This window comes from Notamacropus eugenii, chromosome 2 (genome assembly GCF_028372415.1).
Source record: "Notamacropus eugenii isolate mMacEug1 chromosome 2, mMacEug1.pri_v2, whole genome shotgun sequence".
NCBI classification, from domain to species: domain Eukaryota; kingdom Metazoa; phylum Chordata; class Mammalia; order Diprotodontia; family Macropodidae; genus Notamacropus; species Notamacropus eugenii.
In genome coordinates, this window is record NC_092873.1 from 133,523,891 (window position 1) to 133,541,249 (window position 17,359).

The 17,359-nt window shown below is 35.7% G+C and overlaps 1 pseudogene; it reads right to left on the reverse strand.

The window, feature by feature from the left end:
* Positions 1 to 606: 606 nt before the first annotated feature.
* Positions 607 to 1,118, reverse strand: LOC140522820 (large ribosomal subunit protein uL29-like; annotated as a pseudogene).
* Between the last annotated feature and the right edge of the window lie 16,241 nt (positions 1,119 to 17,359).

The window sequence follows — 17,359 nt, forward strand, 5'->3', positions numbered from 1 at the left end:
TTTCATGTGTCCCATCCATTTGCTTTCATTGAGACCTAGATTCGTTAGGAGGACACTGTGTTCTTTCTATTCTCTCAAACACTGGATTTACCTTCTCTCATCTACTTACTTTGCAATGTTGGCGTTGGAGGAGAGTCAGCATAGAGAAATTTTTCCTTTGATGCTTACTTGATTTAAACAAGTTCACCCAATATAGATCATGATAAATATTTTCTACTTGTCTCACCTTGATCAGTTTCTTCATTTCCTCATCTACTTCTCTTTTATTAATAGAAGCATTGATATTCCTTCATGAAAGGAGACTCAAACCTCCAACCTTCTCAATCTCCTCAACTTTTCTGAAGTACTCTTTCACTCACCTCAGCTTCACACAAAGATGCTCGTAATTTGAATCTCATCATTAACCATTAGTTTTTATTTCTTTATGAAAATTCGGACATTTTTCTATATGACTATAACCTCCTATCATACCATCATATTCTATGTCTTATCCCTCTTAAACGTCTTCATCATCCTCCATGGGAATTTCAATCACTGTACTCATCAGGACCCCTATTCTGACTTCACATTCCTCTTTTATGTATTTTCATCCAATAGTTAATTAACTTAACTCCACACTTTCATTTTACTTTCAAAACCATCGATACATTTTCTTTTTGTTACACTTCCCTTATCAACTTCCAACCCAAAATATCTCCCAGTGTCTACATCTACTATTTTTTTTTTTTTACAACAATGTGTCTTTTTATTGAGCACCTTAACAAAGTTTGCCTTAACAGCAATTTTCAGAAAGGGGTACAGGCATTCCTTCCTCTCTGTTTTTTGGTCTTCAGGCTTTCCTCGTACTTATTAAACCTGTATGCATGGCACAGGTCTTTCTGGACCCAAAGTCTTGAGCCTTGTATTTCTTTCTTGCCTTTATAGCATTTGCTGAGATTCTTTTTCTCTGTCTGGTTGATGACAGTTAGGACTTGGACAACAGATTTTTAGACTACTCGGATAACTTGGATGCAACTCCTCCAGTGACTTTGGCCATTGGGAAAGTTCTACCTCTAAATCATCTACCTGTTTGAGTAGCACCTCTTCCCATGAAGATTCCCGGCCTCGATTTTTGCCATGATCATGGATCAGATGCACCACTTCTGGCTCAGAGGGGAAAGAGCTAGGTCTACTACTTTTAAAGAGGTGCTGCTGAATAGAACTTGAGGAAATCAGAATTTTACTTCTAATTTATGTTATTTAACCTCAACTGAGGTTCCCTACAGGAAAGCAATTATTTTATTCTTCCCTACTTGATTTATTATTTCAGTCCTCATAAAGTTATTCATAATCTTTTCTTCTCCCATTAAATCAGACACTTCTTCAAAACGTCAAACTCCTTACCCTTTAAATTTTCATCTGAGGACTTCACTTCATGTTTTACTGATAAAATCGAGGTCATTCACTATGAACCCCCTCTGTTTTTCTTCTCTTCATTTCAAAACCAATTTACATTATCTTCCACTCTCTCCCACAATACTCACTTTTACTCTAAGGTCTAGTCAGCTAACCCTTGAATTATCCTCACACTGTTCAATCTGTGCTACCAATATAAGAACCACTACGACTTTAAATACCTCAGGGTCTTAAGAATAACCCTGAAACAGGTGGTATAATCTCCAAATCATCACCAGTATAGATACTCTGCCTCATTCCATTAAATTTAGTGTGATCCCGCTCATGTAGGAGGAAAGGGAGAGCCACAGTAATTGAATCAGGTGTGAACAGCTTTTACTAGGATCTGAGAAAGGAAGCAAAGAAATCATAAAATATTTTTAGGTGATATGATCAGATGAGATTTTTCAGTACTCATTCTTCTTGATTCTTGCAAATGACAGTGTGGATATCCTTTTCTTCCTAGATACTTTCAGATAAGCGTCTGAATACGCGTTCTTCTTCACCTATCTTGAATCATCCTCCCTGACATCCCTGCTGACTATGTAGGTCCCCAGGGTTCTATACTGCATCATCTTCTCTCTCTATGTTCTTCATAATGTCAGCAAATTTCTTAATTTTCCTCCCCATTTCTGTGCATATCATAACGATGAACTGCTTGCAGTTTTTGTGAGCATGGCCAGAATACTTTCATTCATGTGGAAAAGTCTGGGAATCTCGTGTTTCTTGTATGATGATGAGTAAAGGAAATACCTTGGAGATGTTTGAAATATTTGCAAATATTCTGTAAATGAATCATGTGATAAACCAAAGTCACTCTCATTTTATTGGTTAAGCTTTATATCCAGTCATGGATATGAATTTTAAAAGAAGTCACCTGTCAAAGCCTTGACTCCTTCCCACTGATGGCATTATAGTGAAAGACGAGACAATGATATTTGAGAAGAAGTTGAGTTCCCTCTATTCAAAACTGAAATGTGGACTATGAAAAGTTTCTTTAGCTATTTGCCTCACTATTTGGTCTTTAATTTTATATGAAAGAGATCAGGTATATGACCTTGTGAGTATCAAAGTATCAGCAGAACAGACCATTAGTACATTTGAAAATGGATTCCATGCTAGGGTGTGCTGCCAGGTGGTCCTGCCTTGAGGCTTCGTGGAATGATTTACAGGACTCAGCCCAGTGATAGCAGAGACAAGGACTCATTAAGTGCTGCCATCCCATTTAGATGTGAATTATATAAGAGCAGAACTATGTAGAAACTGCAAAGAGCTAGAATCCATTCTCCTCAAAGGCAAATGTCTTATAGAGGAGGAGATGCTCCAGCAGTATTGGGGATAAATGTACTTTTGTACTAGTTATATCTTTGATGTAACTGTCCCTCTATATAATATAATTGATGTTAATTTTAAAATAGAATTTTGGCACTATTTACTTGTGGCTAAGAGTGAAGAGATGACATTCTCCCTTTAAGGGATTAAGCATCAAAGCATGAGAGAAGATATACCCCAACTCTTCAAGGTTATCCCTGGATCCTTGAGAGGTTAGTATATCCAACTTTGTCCTCAGATAATAAGTACAGATAATCACTACAATACGATGATTTCAACATTTATATATCTGGTCCTAGTTACAGTATGTGATTGTGATGGAATTCTATTGTGGTGTAAAAAAGGTATGAAGGAAACACTTTTGGAAAAAGCTGGAGAAATTCACATGAACTGATAGAAAAAAGAGGTGAGTCGAGTGAGGACAATTTTGCATATAGTAACAGCAATATTCTAGAATTAATCAACTGTGAAACGTTTAGCTACTGTGATCAATGCAATGATCCAAGCCATTTCCAAGTGACACGTGATGAAAAATTCTTTTGAACTCCAGAGAAACAACTGATGAGCACTGAGTGCAGATTGAATTTTTTTTGTTTTCACTTTGTTTTTCTTGACACTCTTCCTTCCTTCCTTCCTTCCTTCCTTCCTTCCTTCCTTCCTTCCTTCCTTCCTTCCTTCCTTCCTTCCTTCCTTCCTTTCTTCCTTCCTTCCTTCTTTCCTTTCTTCTTTCCATCCTTCCTTCTTTCCTTCTTTCTTTTGTCTTCCTTTCTTCCTTCCCTTCCTTTGCAACTTGACTGACATGAAAATGTATTGTGCATGATTTCACGCATACAAAATGCATGATACTGCTTGCCTCACAATGAGTGGAGGAGGAGAGGAAAGGAGAGTACGTGAATCTGAAAACCAAAGAAAGAATATTAAAAACAAACAAAATAAATAAAATAGGGAGAATGGAAGAGATATTCAACACGATATGGGGCCTTTCTGTGTTAAGAGGGGGGTAGTAAATAATGCTTCAGGACTAAGGATACACTAATTTTGACTTCCACTTGGCACACAATTGAATGGTTCCACATTTTCCATTCATACAATTCCCAGATGATGATTCCTGTGCCACTTTCTCAACATAAGGTATTAATGGAAATATGCTACAATCTCATCATTTTCATCTTTCGTTTCTTCATTGATCCTTGCATCACCTATTATTTTGATTTATCATTATTTATTACTATTTACTTGGCCAAATATTTAAGCAAGGAAGCAATGAGATATAGAGGGCATCACATTCAACATAAATCTTGAAAGTATTTGTTGAAACCCTAGATCAACTATTTATCAGATGCATAATCCTGCCAAAGTCATATAAATTCTCTGAACTTCGTTTTCCTCACAGCTTTCATAAGGCAATTATAAGAATGAAGTAAGTGAGAAAATTGATGAGGGTCTTTAAGAAGCTGAAAGGGGCAATGAGAAAGGGCAATGCCCCAGATAAGAATCTGGCAAAATCTACTCTGCCTCATATGTTTGAGCTACCAAACTCCATCCATGGAACCAGCAGACTTTCTTGTTTACTTTCTCCCTGACCCACACCTTCATATTGTAAGTATCTCCCACGATTCAACTTTCTTTGTTTTCTGTCTTTGTGTGTCTCTCTGTCTTTCTATCTCTGTCTTTCCCTTTATGTGTGTCTCTGTCTCTCTGTCTCTCTCTCTTGTTTCTCACTATGACTAGGAGTGCTCTGTCTCCCAGGTATGCCACTTTTCTCCACAAAAGCACCAGATTCGAGTAGTTCTAATGCTGAGACTAATAGTATCAGTTGCTGCACCTGCCTCCCACCCTGATGCTTTAGGGAAGATAGAATACAAAGTTGAATCAAAAGTCCATTGAACTATAATCTTAATGAGAGTTTTGCCTCCTTTCTCCCTGACACAGGGGCTGTGAAAAGAGGGTATGCCAGGAAGAAGATTCTATTTGGACTTTGCCAACAGCAACATAAATGGCTTATAAAAGAAATTGCTGTCTTTCTTTGTCCTATGCACCACAAATCCAATAACATAGAAAACTGTCTGGCACATAATGGATGATAAATATTGCAGATTGATTACATAAATAAAATCATACACTCTTATTCTAGTACTCTACACAGTCATTCAACTGTTACAATCTAAAGGTACAAAATCAAAAAAAAGTTGTGAAAACATATTAACTGGGGATAGAAAAAGAATTGCATTTGTCCCATGTACTCGTGTGTTGTTCAACAGTTTACTTTTCCACAAGAATTTAATGAGACTACTGTGTTCTAGCCATTGTGGTAAAAACTCCCAAAAGAAGCTTATATTCTTTTGGGGAAATACTGCATGCAAATGCATGCATACAAAGATATTAGAAGGAAAATCGAGGGGAAAAGTATCTTAATGAGGAAAGTTGGGGACTTCATGAAAGAAGTAGTAAATGAAGTTAACTCTGAAAGAAGATAATGGTTCTGAGAGGAAGATAATGGTTCTGAGGAGAAGAACCACATTCCAGATATGGAGGAAGGATAGCATGATGAGTTTGGAAACAGTAAAGTAATTCAGCTAGAGCACAGAGTCAGTGGAGAGAGTAGTAGAAATAAATCTAGAAAAACATAATGGAAACAAAATGTAGAGAGTCTTAAATCTCATATGAATAAGTGTGTATTTTCTTCTGTAGTCAATATTTACCTTTTACTGGTCATTTTTGATGAAGGGAATGATATGATCAGGCATATGCCTTAAGAAGAATTTTTGGAATTGTGTAGAGAATGAATTGTAAAAGGGAAAGATTGGAAGTAGAGAATGCATTTTGGACGCTATCATGAGTCCCATAGAGAAGTGATAAGGGACTCTATTAGTTTGCTAGTTATGTGAGAAGAGGTAAGTGAGTAAATGCCTGAGAAAATTCTGGAGTTAGAGGACCTATTTTATGTCTTACATTCCTGTGAGTAAGTACCATGACACATCTAGGTCTAAGTTTCCTCATCTTTAAAATTAGAGTCTTAGAATAGAGGCCTCTGAGATCTCTTCGAGTATGAAATCTATGATCTGATGTTCTTATTAATACATAGCAAATAGAATTATAAGAAAAGACAATCTGTTTAATGTGAAGTATGGAAAAGGGGGAAAGGTAAAAAGAAATTTATAATTACAAACCTGGATAAGTGGAATAATGGTGATATATTCAACAAAAATAGGAGGAAAATCAGGTACAGGTTTTCCACTTGTGTATGATATTTGTTTGGACATATTCTCTGTACCTCTGTTTAAGCTTCTGTAAAATAAAGTAGTTCAATTAGATTACCTGCATATCCCTTGAAAGTCTAGTGTTATATGCTCAAAATATGTTTATGTGAATTATCTATGAATTTTACAGCTCATTCCTTTGAGTAATTTTTTGCCTACGTGCTTTAACTGACTGACTCCACTCTTCATTTTCCTCATGTGAATAGGCACAGCCTCACACTTGATAAATTATTTCTTGTATTATCAATATTGAATGGCATGCTCAAATATGTTGACAAAATTTGCAGTGTTTGCTCATGTTTACGAAAGAATTAGTAATTTATCTCTTCAGGTAAAGGTATTTTTAATGGAAGTGACTGCTAGATAAATTATATTTTGACTCAAATTTTGTGAAGGAATTAATGTGACCCTATATTGCTTTAAAACATCACAGGCAATTTTTGAAAGAGGATCATTCATGTCAAGTGGATGGTATTTATAATCACTAATTTATACCATACAATAAAAAGTATGAGACAAAGCACATACTTGATATTACCACTTTCATTTAATACAGTTTGCTGTCCTAAGAATAACTGGATCCATCAGTGATGAACCGTTTTTATATAGAAAAATATAGAAGAATCATTCATTGATGGAGGGTTTGTGGAAAGAGATATATAAGAACATAGGTGTGGGGGTAGCAATATTAGTCAATGGATAGAGTGATTTATTGGCCAACTGACCATACTATCTTTAGACTTTATGTTTTTAAACTGGGTAACATCAATGCCTAGAGTATTTTTCTTCTGCTCTACCTCTGAGAATCTTAAACTTCTTCAGGACTGAGCTAGAGCATCACTTTTGAATAATCAATTTAATAAATTCTACTGGCTTCCTTATCTGCATCCTCAACCTATCTTTCATATATTAATTTGTTTATCTGTTTATTCCCTCAATAGAGAATAAACTTCTAGAGGCTAAGGACATTTTTATTTGATTGTTTTGTCTTTGTATCATTAATGCCAAGCAAGTAGTATGAACACAATTAGTACCAAAAACATCTAATTGAGTTGAAACGGACAGGAATACCTACACTAATGAAGTTATGAATCTACCAAAACCTGTTTAACGATAAGCAACATTCAGTAAATTGCAAAATGTCCTTTCTAATTAATTCAATCACACGAACATTAAAATGACCATAAACATCATTTAAAATAATTTTACAACAATCATGAATACTTGATAGAAAAGCAGAATTTTTTTCCTATTTGTAGTCATACAGACTTGTATACTGTAATTCTGTCTTTAACAAATTATTAAGATATTATGTCTTCTGTATATCATTGAGGAAGCCAATCTTTTTTTTTTCAAAATAGTAGCCTCTTGAGGACAAGAGCTGCCAATTATTTTTTGTACTTCCCTCAGTAACTGGCACAATAGTTTCTCTGTACAAATCTCACTGTGTATGTTGGCTAAATTAAAATGAAATTAAGTACATAGAATTCTATGAACAACAAGAGGAGTAATAGTTTCTCTAAACCTTGATTTATCAATTCTTTCCAAAATAGACATTATGCATAAGGCATGAAGTGACTTCAGCTTTTCTGTGGTCTGAGAACTCTAACGTAGAAAAATAAAAATTCAACTTGTTAGTTCATCAGATAGTAATAATTTCTAATTCTTAGTACTGTGACACTTAGAAACCCCTCACCAACCAATCTATATGATCTCTCACAGATGCACAAACTTGCCCAAGAAACATAATTCAATTTTCCCATTCATTTTACCTATCTTTCAGAAAACTAAAAATCAGAAGTTTAAACTGGACAGGAAAATATGACTGCTGCAACAACTTTCATCAAGAGAATAGAAAAAAGAAAAGAGATGGGCTAAAATGTACACATATGTGAAACTTCACTAGATCTGAGGGTAAGGGAACCAGCATACTGGTAGAATCAGTTCTATATGTGTGGGATCAGATCTGTCTAACAAGAAGTCACAAGGGAACGGGGAAGTGGAGCAAAGATGGCTGAGTGAAAGTAGGGATGTACCTGAGCTCTCTCACAAACTCCTTCAGACAAATCTAAAAAAAGTGAATCTAAACAAATTTGAGAGTGATAGAATCCACTAGGAGACAGAGTATGGCAGATTTTCAGCCAAAGACAATCTGGAAAATCAACTGGAACAATTTGTTGCATCAATCTGGGAGAGCACCCAGGTCTGCACCTGACCATAGTGGCTAACCCTAAATGCCAGTGAGAGCCTGCCCTAGTAGAATGGATCACCAATGCAGTGACTATTCCCAGACCTCTCAGTACAGGGAAGGATTCTTTCGGAACTGGGTGAGAAGGCCTGCAACAGCTACTCCTGGGGCTATCAATCCACAGACTAAATATCTGAAAGTTATCTACTTGAACTTTCAGGAGCCAAGATGGTGCATTAAACTGTAAGTGCTCTCATCACCCCTTATTGACTTTGAAACAACCAGAGAATATTAAAAATCCTGAAATGGTGTAACGACCAGAAGGGGTACAACAGTCTTCCGGCTTTGGGAAGGAGAGAGATTGAAGGGAAGAGTCCCTCTTCCTGTGGCTTAAGAAAACCAGGGAAGGCCCAGAGGTATCCAGGAAGACCCACCTCAGCAGACCTGGAGGAAATCCTGAGACCAAGGTGGTGGAGCTGACACGTGCTCATACGAGGACCTGGAGAAGCCTTCACACAAGCAGGGGAAAAAGCAGAAAAAAGAGCAGATCATAGTCCATGAGCAACTGTGCTCTAATGCAGGCCTAGGGGAGAAGAAGACCTCCAAAGACCAGACAACTCACCCCCAAACCTTAGGCTGCGAGCTTCAGTGTAATCCCAAGGAAACTCAGGAAAACTTCACCTTGCCTAGGCCTTGGCATACTCTAGCTAGTTCAAACTCAGCACCAGGCAAGCAGTAGCATTATATAGATTTTAGCTGGCAGAAGCAGAGGCCACAGCACACAAAGTCTGCAATCACAATGAACAAGAAGCAAACTAGAAAAGTAACGACTGTAGAATCTTACTATGGAGAAAGGGAAGAACAAAATCCAAAACGAGGAGAGGATATCATTGACACTATACCTACATATGAAACGCCAAAAGGGAATATGAACTGATCTCCAGCATAACAATTATTCTTAGAAGAGCTCAAGGACAATTTTAGAAGTCAAATGAGAGAGGCAGAAGAAAAATTGAACTATTCTTTTTTAAAAAATGAACAAAATGGGAGAAAATCATTAGAAAGAGAAAACTTTAAAGAGTAAATTTGGTTAAATTCGTAAGAAAGTGCAAAATCTAACTGGAGAAAATTACTCCTTGAAAAGCAGAATTGGCAAAATGGATAAGGAGATACAAAAGTTAACTGAAGAAAACAATTTGTTAGAAATTAGAATTGGATAAGTAGAAGCTAATGACTCTATGAGGCACAAAGAAACAAAATTTAAAGAATAAAATAATAGAAAAAAACCTGAAATATCTTATTGGAAAAAGAACTGACGTAGAAAATAGATCCAGACAAGAAAATTTAAGAGTTATTCATCTACCAGAAAGCCATGATAGAGAAAAAGATAAAGCCTGAACATCATCTTCCAAAAAATCATAAAGGAAAAGTGGCCTGAGATCCTAGAAACAGAGAGAGTAAAATAATCTTTGAAAGAATACACTGATCACCTCCTGAAGTAGATTCCAAGTTGAAAACTTCAACGAAAATTGCAGTCAAATTCCATGTCAAGGAGAAACTACCTCAAGTAGCTAGAAAAAAACAATTCAAATACTGAGGAACTTAGGATTACATAGGACCTCGCAGCTTCTTCATTAAAGGCAAGAGGTATTGGAATATGATATCATGCAATGCAAAGGATCTTGGACTACAACAAAGTACCAGCTACCAAGCAAAATTGAGTATAATCTTTTAGACATGATAATGGACATTCAAGGAAATAAGAGACATTCAGAGCTTACTGATGAAACAGTCAGAATTCAGTAGAAAATTTGATCTTCAAATACAAGTTTCAAGATAGTCATAAAAATGTAAACAGGGGAAAATCATTTTAAAAGGGCATTCGTCTATACAAGGATTGTACTTGTTAATTTTGAGAATGGCATATTTATTAAGACATTTAAAAATATGCATGTATAGAGGATATGGAGATAAAATAACAGATGTAATGATAAAAAAAAAAACCAAGAGATTCAAGGGAATTGTAATGGGAGAAGAGGAAATGAGAATGCAGAAAAGCATGAATTACCTCACATGAAGAGGCACAAAAACATAGTAGAGTAGAGGGAAAGATGGGAGAGAGATGAGCATTGTCTGAGATTTACTCTCAGTGGATTTGGTTCAAGGTGGATATAACATACTCTGCTAAGTATAGAAATTTAATTTCCCTATAGGTAGTAGGAGGGGAAAGGGGAAAGAAAGGGGGAGAATGATTAGAAGGGAGGGAAGAAGTAGAGGTTGGAATAGAATATATTATACTTCAGCTGATATAAAGAAAAGCATGGGTAGCAATCCTAACGTCAGACAAAGCCAAAGCAGAAATAGACCTAATCAAAAGAGATAAGGAAAGAAAATATATACTGCTTAAAAGCACAATAGACAACGAATCAATATCATTACTAAACATATATACTTCAAGTGGTATAGCATCCATATTCTTAAAGGAGAAGTTAAGGAGTTACAGGAAGAAACAGAGAAGAAAAACTATACTAGTGGGCAATCTCAACCTCTCCCTTTCTGAACTTCATCAATCAAACTTCAAAATAAACAAAAAAGTAGTTAAGGAGGGGACTAGAATTCTGGAAAAAGTAGACATGACAAACCTCTGGAGAAAATTAAAATTGAATGGGTATAAAAAGGAATATACCTTTTTTTTTCAGAGGTACATAGTACATATACAAAAACTGACCATATAGTAGGGCATAAAAACCTCACAATCCAGTACAGAATGACAGAAATGTTAAATGCATCCCTTTCAGATCATGATGCAATAAAAATTATATACAATGAAGGCGCATGGAAAGATAGGCTAAAAAGTAATTAGAAACTAAATAATCTAATCCTAAAGAAGGAGTGGGTCAAACAACAAATCATAGAAATAATCAACAACTTCATTCAGGAGAATGACAAAAATGAGACTAACTACCAAAAATTACGGGATGCAGCAAAAGAATATCTTAGGAGAAGTTTTATATCTCTGAATGCTTACATGAATAAAATAGAAAAAGAGGAGATCAATGAATTGTACATGCAACTGTAAGAAAAAGAACAAACTGAAAATCATCAAGTACATACCCAATTAGAAATATTGAAAACCAAAGGGGAAATTTAAAACAGTGAAATTAAGAAAACTATTAATGTAGTAAATAAAACTGAGCTGGTTTTATTGAAAAACCGGTAATGTTGTTAAACTTTTGATTAATTTGATTAAAAAAAAGAAAGAAGGAAATCAAATTACCAGTATCAAAAAGGAAATGGATGAATTCAACAAAAATGAAGTGGAAACTTAAACAATAATTAGGAATTATTTTGCTCAACCTTGTGTCCATAAATTTGATAGTCCTAGTGAAATGAATATTTAGAAAAATATAAATTGCCCAGATTAACAGAATAAGAGGTAAAATACCTAAATGATACCATCTCGTAAAAAGAAATTGAACAAGCTTTCAATGAAGTTAACAGGAAGAAACCTCCAGGGCCAAGTGGATTTACAAACAAATTCTATGAAACATTTAAAGAAAAACTAGTTCCAATATTATACAGACAATTTGGGCAGATAGAGGAAGAAGAATTCTTTTTATTTTATAAATATAGTGCTGCTTCCTAAACTGAGAAGAGCCAAAACAAAGAACTAAAATTATTGACCGATTTCCCTAATGAATACAGAAGCAAAAATGTCAAATAAGATATTAGCAAAAAGATTACAGCAACATACCAAGAGAATAATACACTTTTATCATTTTGGAATATTTACCAGGAACGTATGACTGTTTCAACATTAGGAAAACTATCAGCATAATTGTTCATACCAAGAATGAAAGTAACAGAAACCATATAATCATCTCAATAGATGCAGAAAAAGCTTTTGGCAAAATACAACACATATTACTACTGACAACACTGGAGAGTTTAAGAACAAATGGAGCTTTCCTTAAAATGATTTTAAATATATGTAAAATCATTAGTAAGCACCATATGTAATAGGGATAAACTAGATACATTTCCAATAAGATCAAGGTGAAATAAGGATGTCCATTTTCACACCTATTATTCAATATGGTGGCTAAAAATTTTAGCTTTAGCAATAAGAGAAGAAAAAGAAATTGAAGGAGTCAGAACAGGCAAAGAAGAAATTAAGTTATCATTCTTTGTTGACGATATCATGATATACTTTGAGAATCCTAAGGAATCAAGTAAAAAACTACTTGAAATAATAAACAACTTTAGCAAAGTTGGAAGATACAAAATAAACCCATATAAATTATCTGCATTTCTATATATTACTAACAAAGCTCAACAGCAAGAAATAGAAAAATAAATTACATTTAAAGTTACTGTAAACATTATCAAATATTGGATAGTATACCTGCCAAAATAAACCCAGGGACTATATGAGCACAACTACAAAACATTTTTCACACAAATTATGTCAAATCTAAATAATTAGAAAAAACATCATTTTCTTGTGGGTAGGCTGAGCTAATATGACAAAAATACAATTCTACCTAAATTAATTTACTTATTCAGTGCCTTACCAATCAAATTACCAAAATTATTTTATAGAGCTAGAAAAAAAATCATTTTGAAGAACAAAATATCCAGAAGATCAAGGGAATTAATGAAAAGAATTGCTAGGGAAGGTAGCCTCAATGCACCAAATCTTAAATTGTATTGCAAAATAGCAATCACCAAAACCACTTGGCACTGGCTAAGAAATAGAGGGATAGGTCACTGGAGTAGGTTAGCTATATAAGACACAGTAGTCAATTACTATAGCAGTGTACTGTTTAATATACCCAAGGACCCCAGCTTCTGGGATAAGAACTTATTCTTTGACAAAAACTGCTGGGAAAAATGGAAAATGGTGTGGTGGAAACTGGGAAAAGATCAACGTCTGGCACCATATACCAGAATAAAGTCCAAATAGACACATGTCCTAGGTGTAAAGGATGACTCTATAAACAAATTAGGGGAAGAGGAATAATTTACCTAGTTTAGTCAGACTTGTGGAGAATGGAGGTTTTTGTAGTAGAACAAGATACAGAGAACATTATGAAATGCAAAACAGATAATTTTATTTACATTAAATTGAAAAGTTTTTTTTTTTCCTTTTTTTTTTTTTTTTTTTTTTTTTTTTTTGCACGAACAAAGCAATGCAACCAAGATTAGGAGGGAAGCAGAGAACTGGAGAAAAAATAAAGCATTTTTTTGATAATGCATTTTTGCTTATTGTTAAAGTAATTTTGCTTCTTAATGGGAGATCTTTTCTACACATCAATATGTCCATGCTACCTGCTTACATCACATGGAATGCTGGGTTACATGGAACAGGAATGGATGCAACAGGAAAGGTGGAGCAGAGCTGAGAGGAAATTGGTCAGAGCAGTCAGAGCTGAGGGAAAGAGAAAGCAAATAGGTGGCTAGCATGAGTGTTTGATTTTTAGTAGGAAGGCCCTAGAAGGGGAATGGTTTGAGGAAAGTGTTGCCCTCTGCATTGTTATTATGTATGGATTTCTTTGTTGCTGTGAGGGATTTGATTTTCTGGCATTTGAATAAATGTTTTGTTTCTGTCTTCCATGTGGACAATCTCGTGTATTTCACTATTCAGACAGAAAATTCATGGCCTTCATAAATGCTGTGAATATCACTTTGCAACTACAAATGCCAACAAGATTGGAATCATGAAATTTCAGACCTCTATTTGGAGGCAGAAAGATTGTAGAGAGAGATTGATATCACAGTACGGTAGGATTTACCTTATTCCTTCCTTGCAAGACAATGTGCTAAAAGCACAGGATTTTATAAAAACTTAGAAGTGAGGCTACAGAAGGGAAAACCTAGAGATATGGAAAGATGTTTGGAAGGAATACCAATACAACTGAGGAAAGAAGTGGCAAGGGTATGTAAGAGATGCTGGGTTTTGCTAAAATGTTATCACCTTGTCTGTAAAAGTAGAGACAACCTGCTGTAGAGAAAGCTCACATGGAAAAGGAGTTAGCTGGTTTTCATGAGGAGTTTTTTATCCTGCAGCATTCAAAATCTTATTTAGAAGACCAAGATAGAAATTTCAGGTGGTAAAAGAAATAGTTGTTTTTAGTTTAGCTCACAAAAAGAAGCAAAATATGAATGCTTATCTTGCATTCCCAGCATCCAATCACAGTACTTTGGAGGCACCTGTGACCAACTACCTCCACGTCATTTCAGACACACAACCTTTGGATACATTTTTACTGTTCTACTTTCTGTGGAGCCCGGGGGAAGGCTGATGTCCTCCAACTGTGGTGAAATTAATGGAACTTTTCTCAGAATAACCCTAACACTAAATAAAATATGTAGGATTGCAAATAAAGTCAGTTATATTAAAATATAATTATTAAAATATTTTAAAAGACAAGTTTATAAAACCCAGTGCTAACACTCCCAAGTCCCTCATTTTGCAGATAAGGATACTGAGGACCTTCAAGTTCAATTCCTTTCCCAAGGTCACGCAATACCAGAACTGTGATTTGAACTCTATGTTCTAGAGCTCAAGGCAAGTAGTATGTAAAAAGAAGCTCCAGGAAAATATGATTCAAAGAAAATTCTTTGGTCTGGAATTTTTACCCATCTTCCAGAACATAGGAAAACATAACACACCTCCTCTGGGAATGGAGTTCTTTCCACTGCCATGTAATTTCTATGTCTTTCATGATACTGAGATTCACATGGGACACCTTATTTGTATCATGAGCTCCCTGGTAGTCCATGGACTCTTCAGAAAAACTTTCAGAAATACATCAAAGAAACACTTAATTTCAGTTAGAAAAGAATAAGAATTAGAGTGGGATGTATTTTCCATCCAGGTTCACAAACCATGGACTCCAAGCAAAAGACTCTGGCCTTAGGGGGAGGCTCCTGTTTCTTTCACCACCTGTGAAGGTAAAAATGTGCCCAAGCCTCCCCACTACCTCCTCTCATTCTGGAGTTGTTTTTAAGTCGTCCTGTCAAAGTGAAAACGGAGCCAACTGAAGATTCTGCTATATATAACTAATTAGGATTTTTAAAAAGTAAAAATATAAAGCTAAATGCTTTCCCAATTGTCTCCAGTCAAAGGAAGGGCTATGGTTTTATGCATTCATTTATTTGGTGGTGAGTAGGAGCTATTTCATGAGTATGGAAGCCATCAGACCAGATCATTGACCTGACACCATAGTGTTGTTCCTGGTGGGTCCTTTTTTATAGTTGTTGGAGCAGTGGCTGAGGGAGGTTTAAGACTCGTGCAGAATTACAAACACCCATCCCTTTGTCCACTTTGCCACCAGCTGTCTCACCAGTGATCCTGGATTGATTCTAGCATCTGATTAAAATTGCATCTTGTTCTTTCCCCTTGACCATGTCTCACTTCCGGTCAGTAAGTTTTAGAAGGGAACAAGATTGCAAAGGATCATGCACAGCCCATCCCAAAGATCAGAGGAGTATATTTTATAAATTGTATCATATACCAAAATTCACATCTAGGTAATGTGTGCCAAATCAGGGAGTACCATCTAAGTCTTCTCTCAGGGTTCTGGTCCTGTGATGTTTAAAATTCCACCCTTCCAGACAGACCAACAGAACATCCAAAAGGAGCTGATAACTTTGAAATTAGACAGAGGAAAGAAATAAAAATGTCCCTCCAGATCCTCCTGAAACATTGTATCCAAGTTCACCACACCTGCAGGGAGAACAGGAAACTGCCCAGGCCCCAGCTCAGATTAAAGAAAGTGTGCCTCTAGCCAAAATGATGACCCCAAAACTGCAAATTAGAAAAGAGTAAACAACAGTGAAAGAGGCCGTGATAATGAATTCATGGATTCCAGAAGCACAACTGACTCCACTTACTCTGCTGCTCGTTATTGTCTTCTTGTTTCTTTGTGACTTTTTGACTGTTAAACCTGTTTGCTAGATTTGTTTTCTGAAGGTTTAGTACCCTCCACCTACAGATGCCTGATTGCTTAAGCTGTATGTTATCCTCTCTCCATGACTGTGATGTGTCACCCTTGAATCTGGCGTCAACCAAGCTCTGGATGCCAGCTAAAGAACCGACCTCTCTAATGGGACTTCTTGGGGCAGGGATAACTCTACATCAAAATTCAATAAGAAGTAGCTATAGAAGAAGAGATCTTCAGCCCTTACTCCAAGATGTTAGTCCCCATTCGTTCAAAGGAGGGGAATGATGGGGTGCTTGTGTTCAAGCCCCACCTTAGCATATTGTTTTATGTGCTTATTTTGTGTGATCCCTGTTATGTCACTTTAAAGTTATGTTGAAACCAGTTGGCTAAGATATTATTTTATGTGCTTGTTTACTATTATCCCTGTTAAAGTTCTGATACCAGTTGCTCCATTGACTTATGTAGTGAGTAAGAAAGATCTTGCATTCAAATCTATTTATAACACATTTTTGTTTATTGTTAATTTAATTTTGCTTCTTAATGAGAAGATATTTTCCATTCATGAATAGGCTCACCTGAACTATATACTTCATATGGAATGCTGAGTCACATGGAACAGGACCAGATGGAACAGGAAAGGTGGAACAGAACTGAGAGGAAATTGGTCAGACCAGTCAGAATTGAGGGAGAGAGAAACCAGATAGTCACTATGGTGACTAAGAATATGCCAGCACACTTATGAATCAGAAATACAACAGACTTTCCACATGGAAGACAGAACCAAAACACTTATTCAAACACCAGAAAACCAAATCCATCACAGCAACAAGAAATGAAACATTTTCAAATGATTCAATAACGTAAAATGCATCCACATCCAGAGAAAAAATTATGGAGTCAGAATGCAGAATGAAGCAGACTATTTTCTTTTTGTTACGTTTCTTGAATTTGTTTTCATTTTTCTCATGGTTTCTCCCATTCGTTATAATTCTTCTATGCAAGATGACTGATGTGTAAATGTATTTAATAGAAATGTATGTGTACAGATCATATAATGTCTTCGGAAGGGAGGGAGAGAGATGTAGAAAAAATTTAAAACTTATGGAAGTGAATGTTGAAAAATGAAAACCAATAAATTAAAAATTTGGAAAAAAAAGAAAGCAGTCATCTGGTGCAGAGACAGAGGCTGGTGAAAT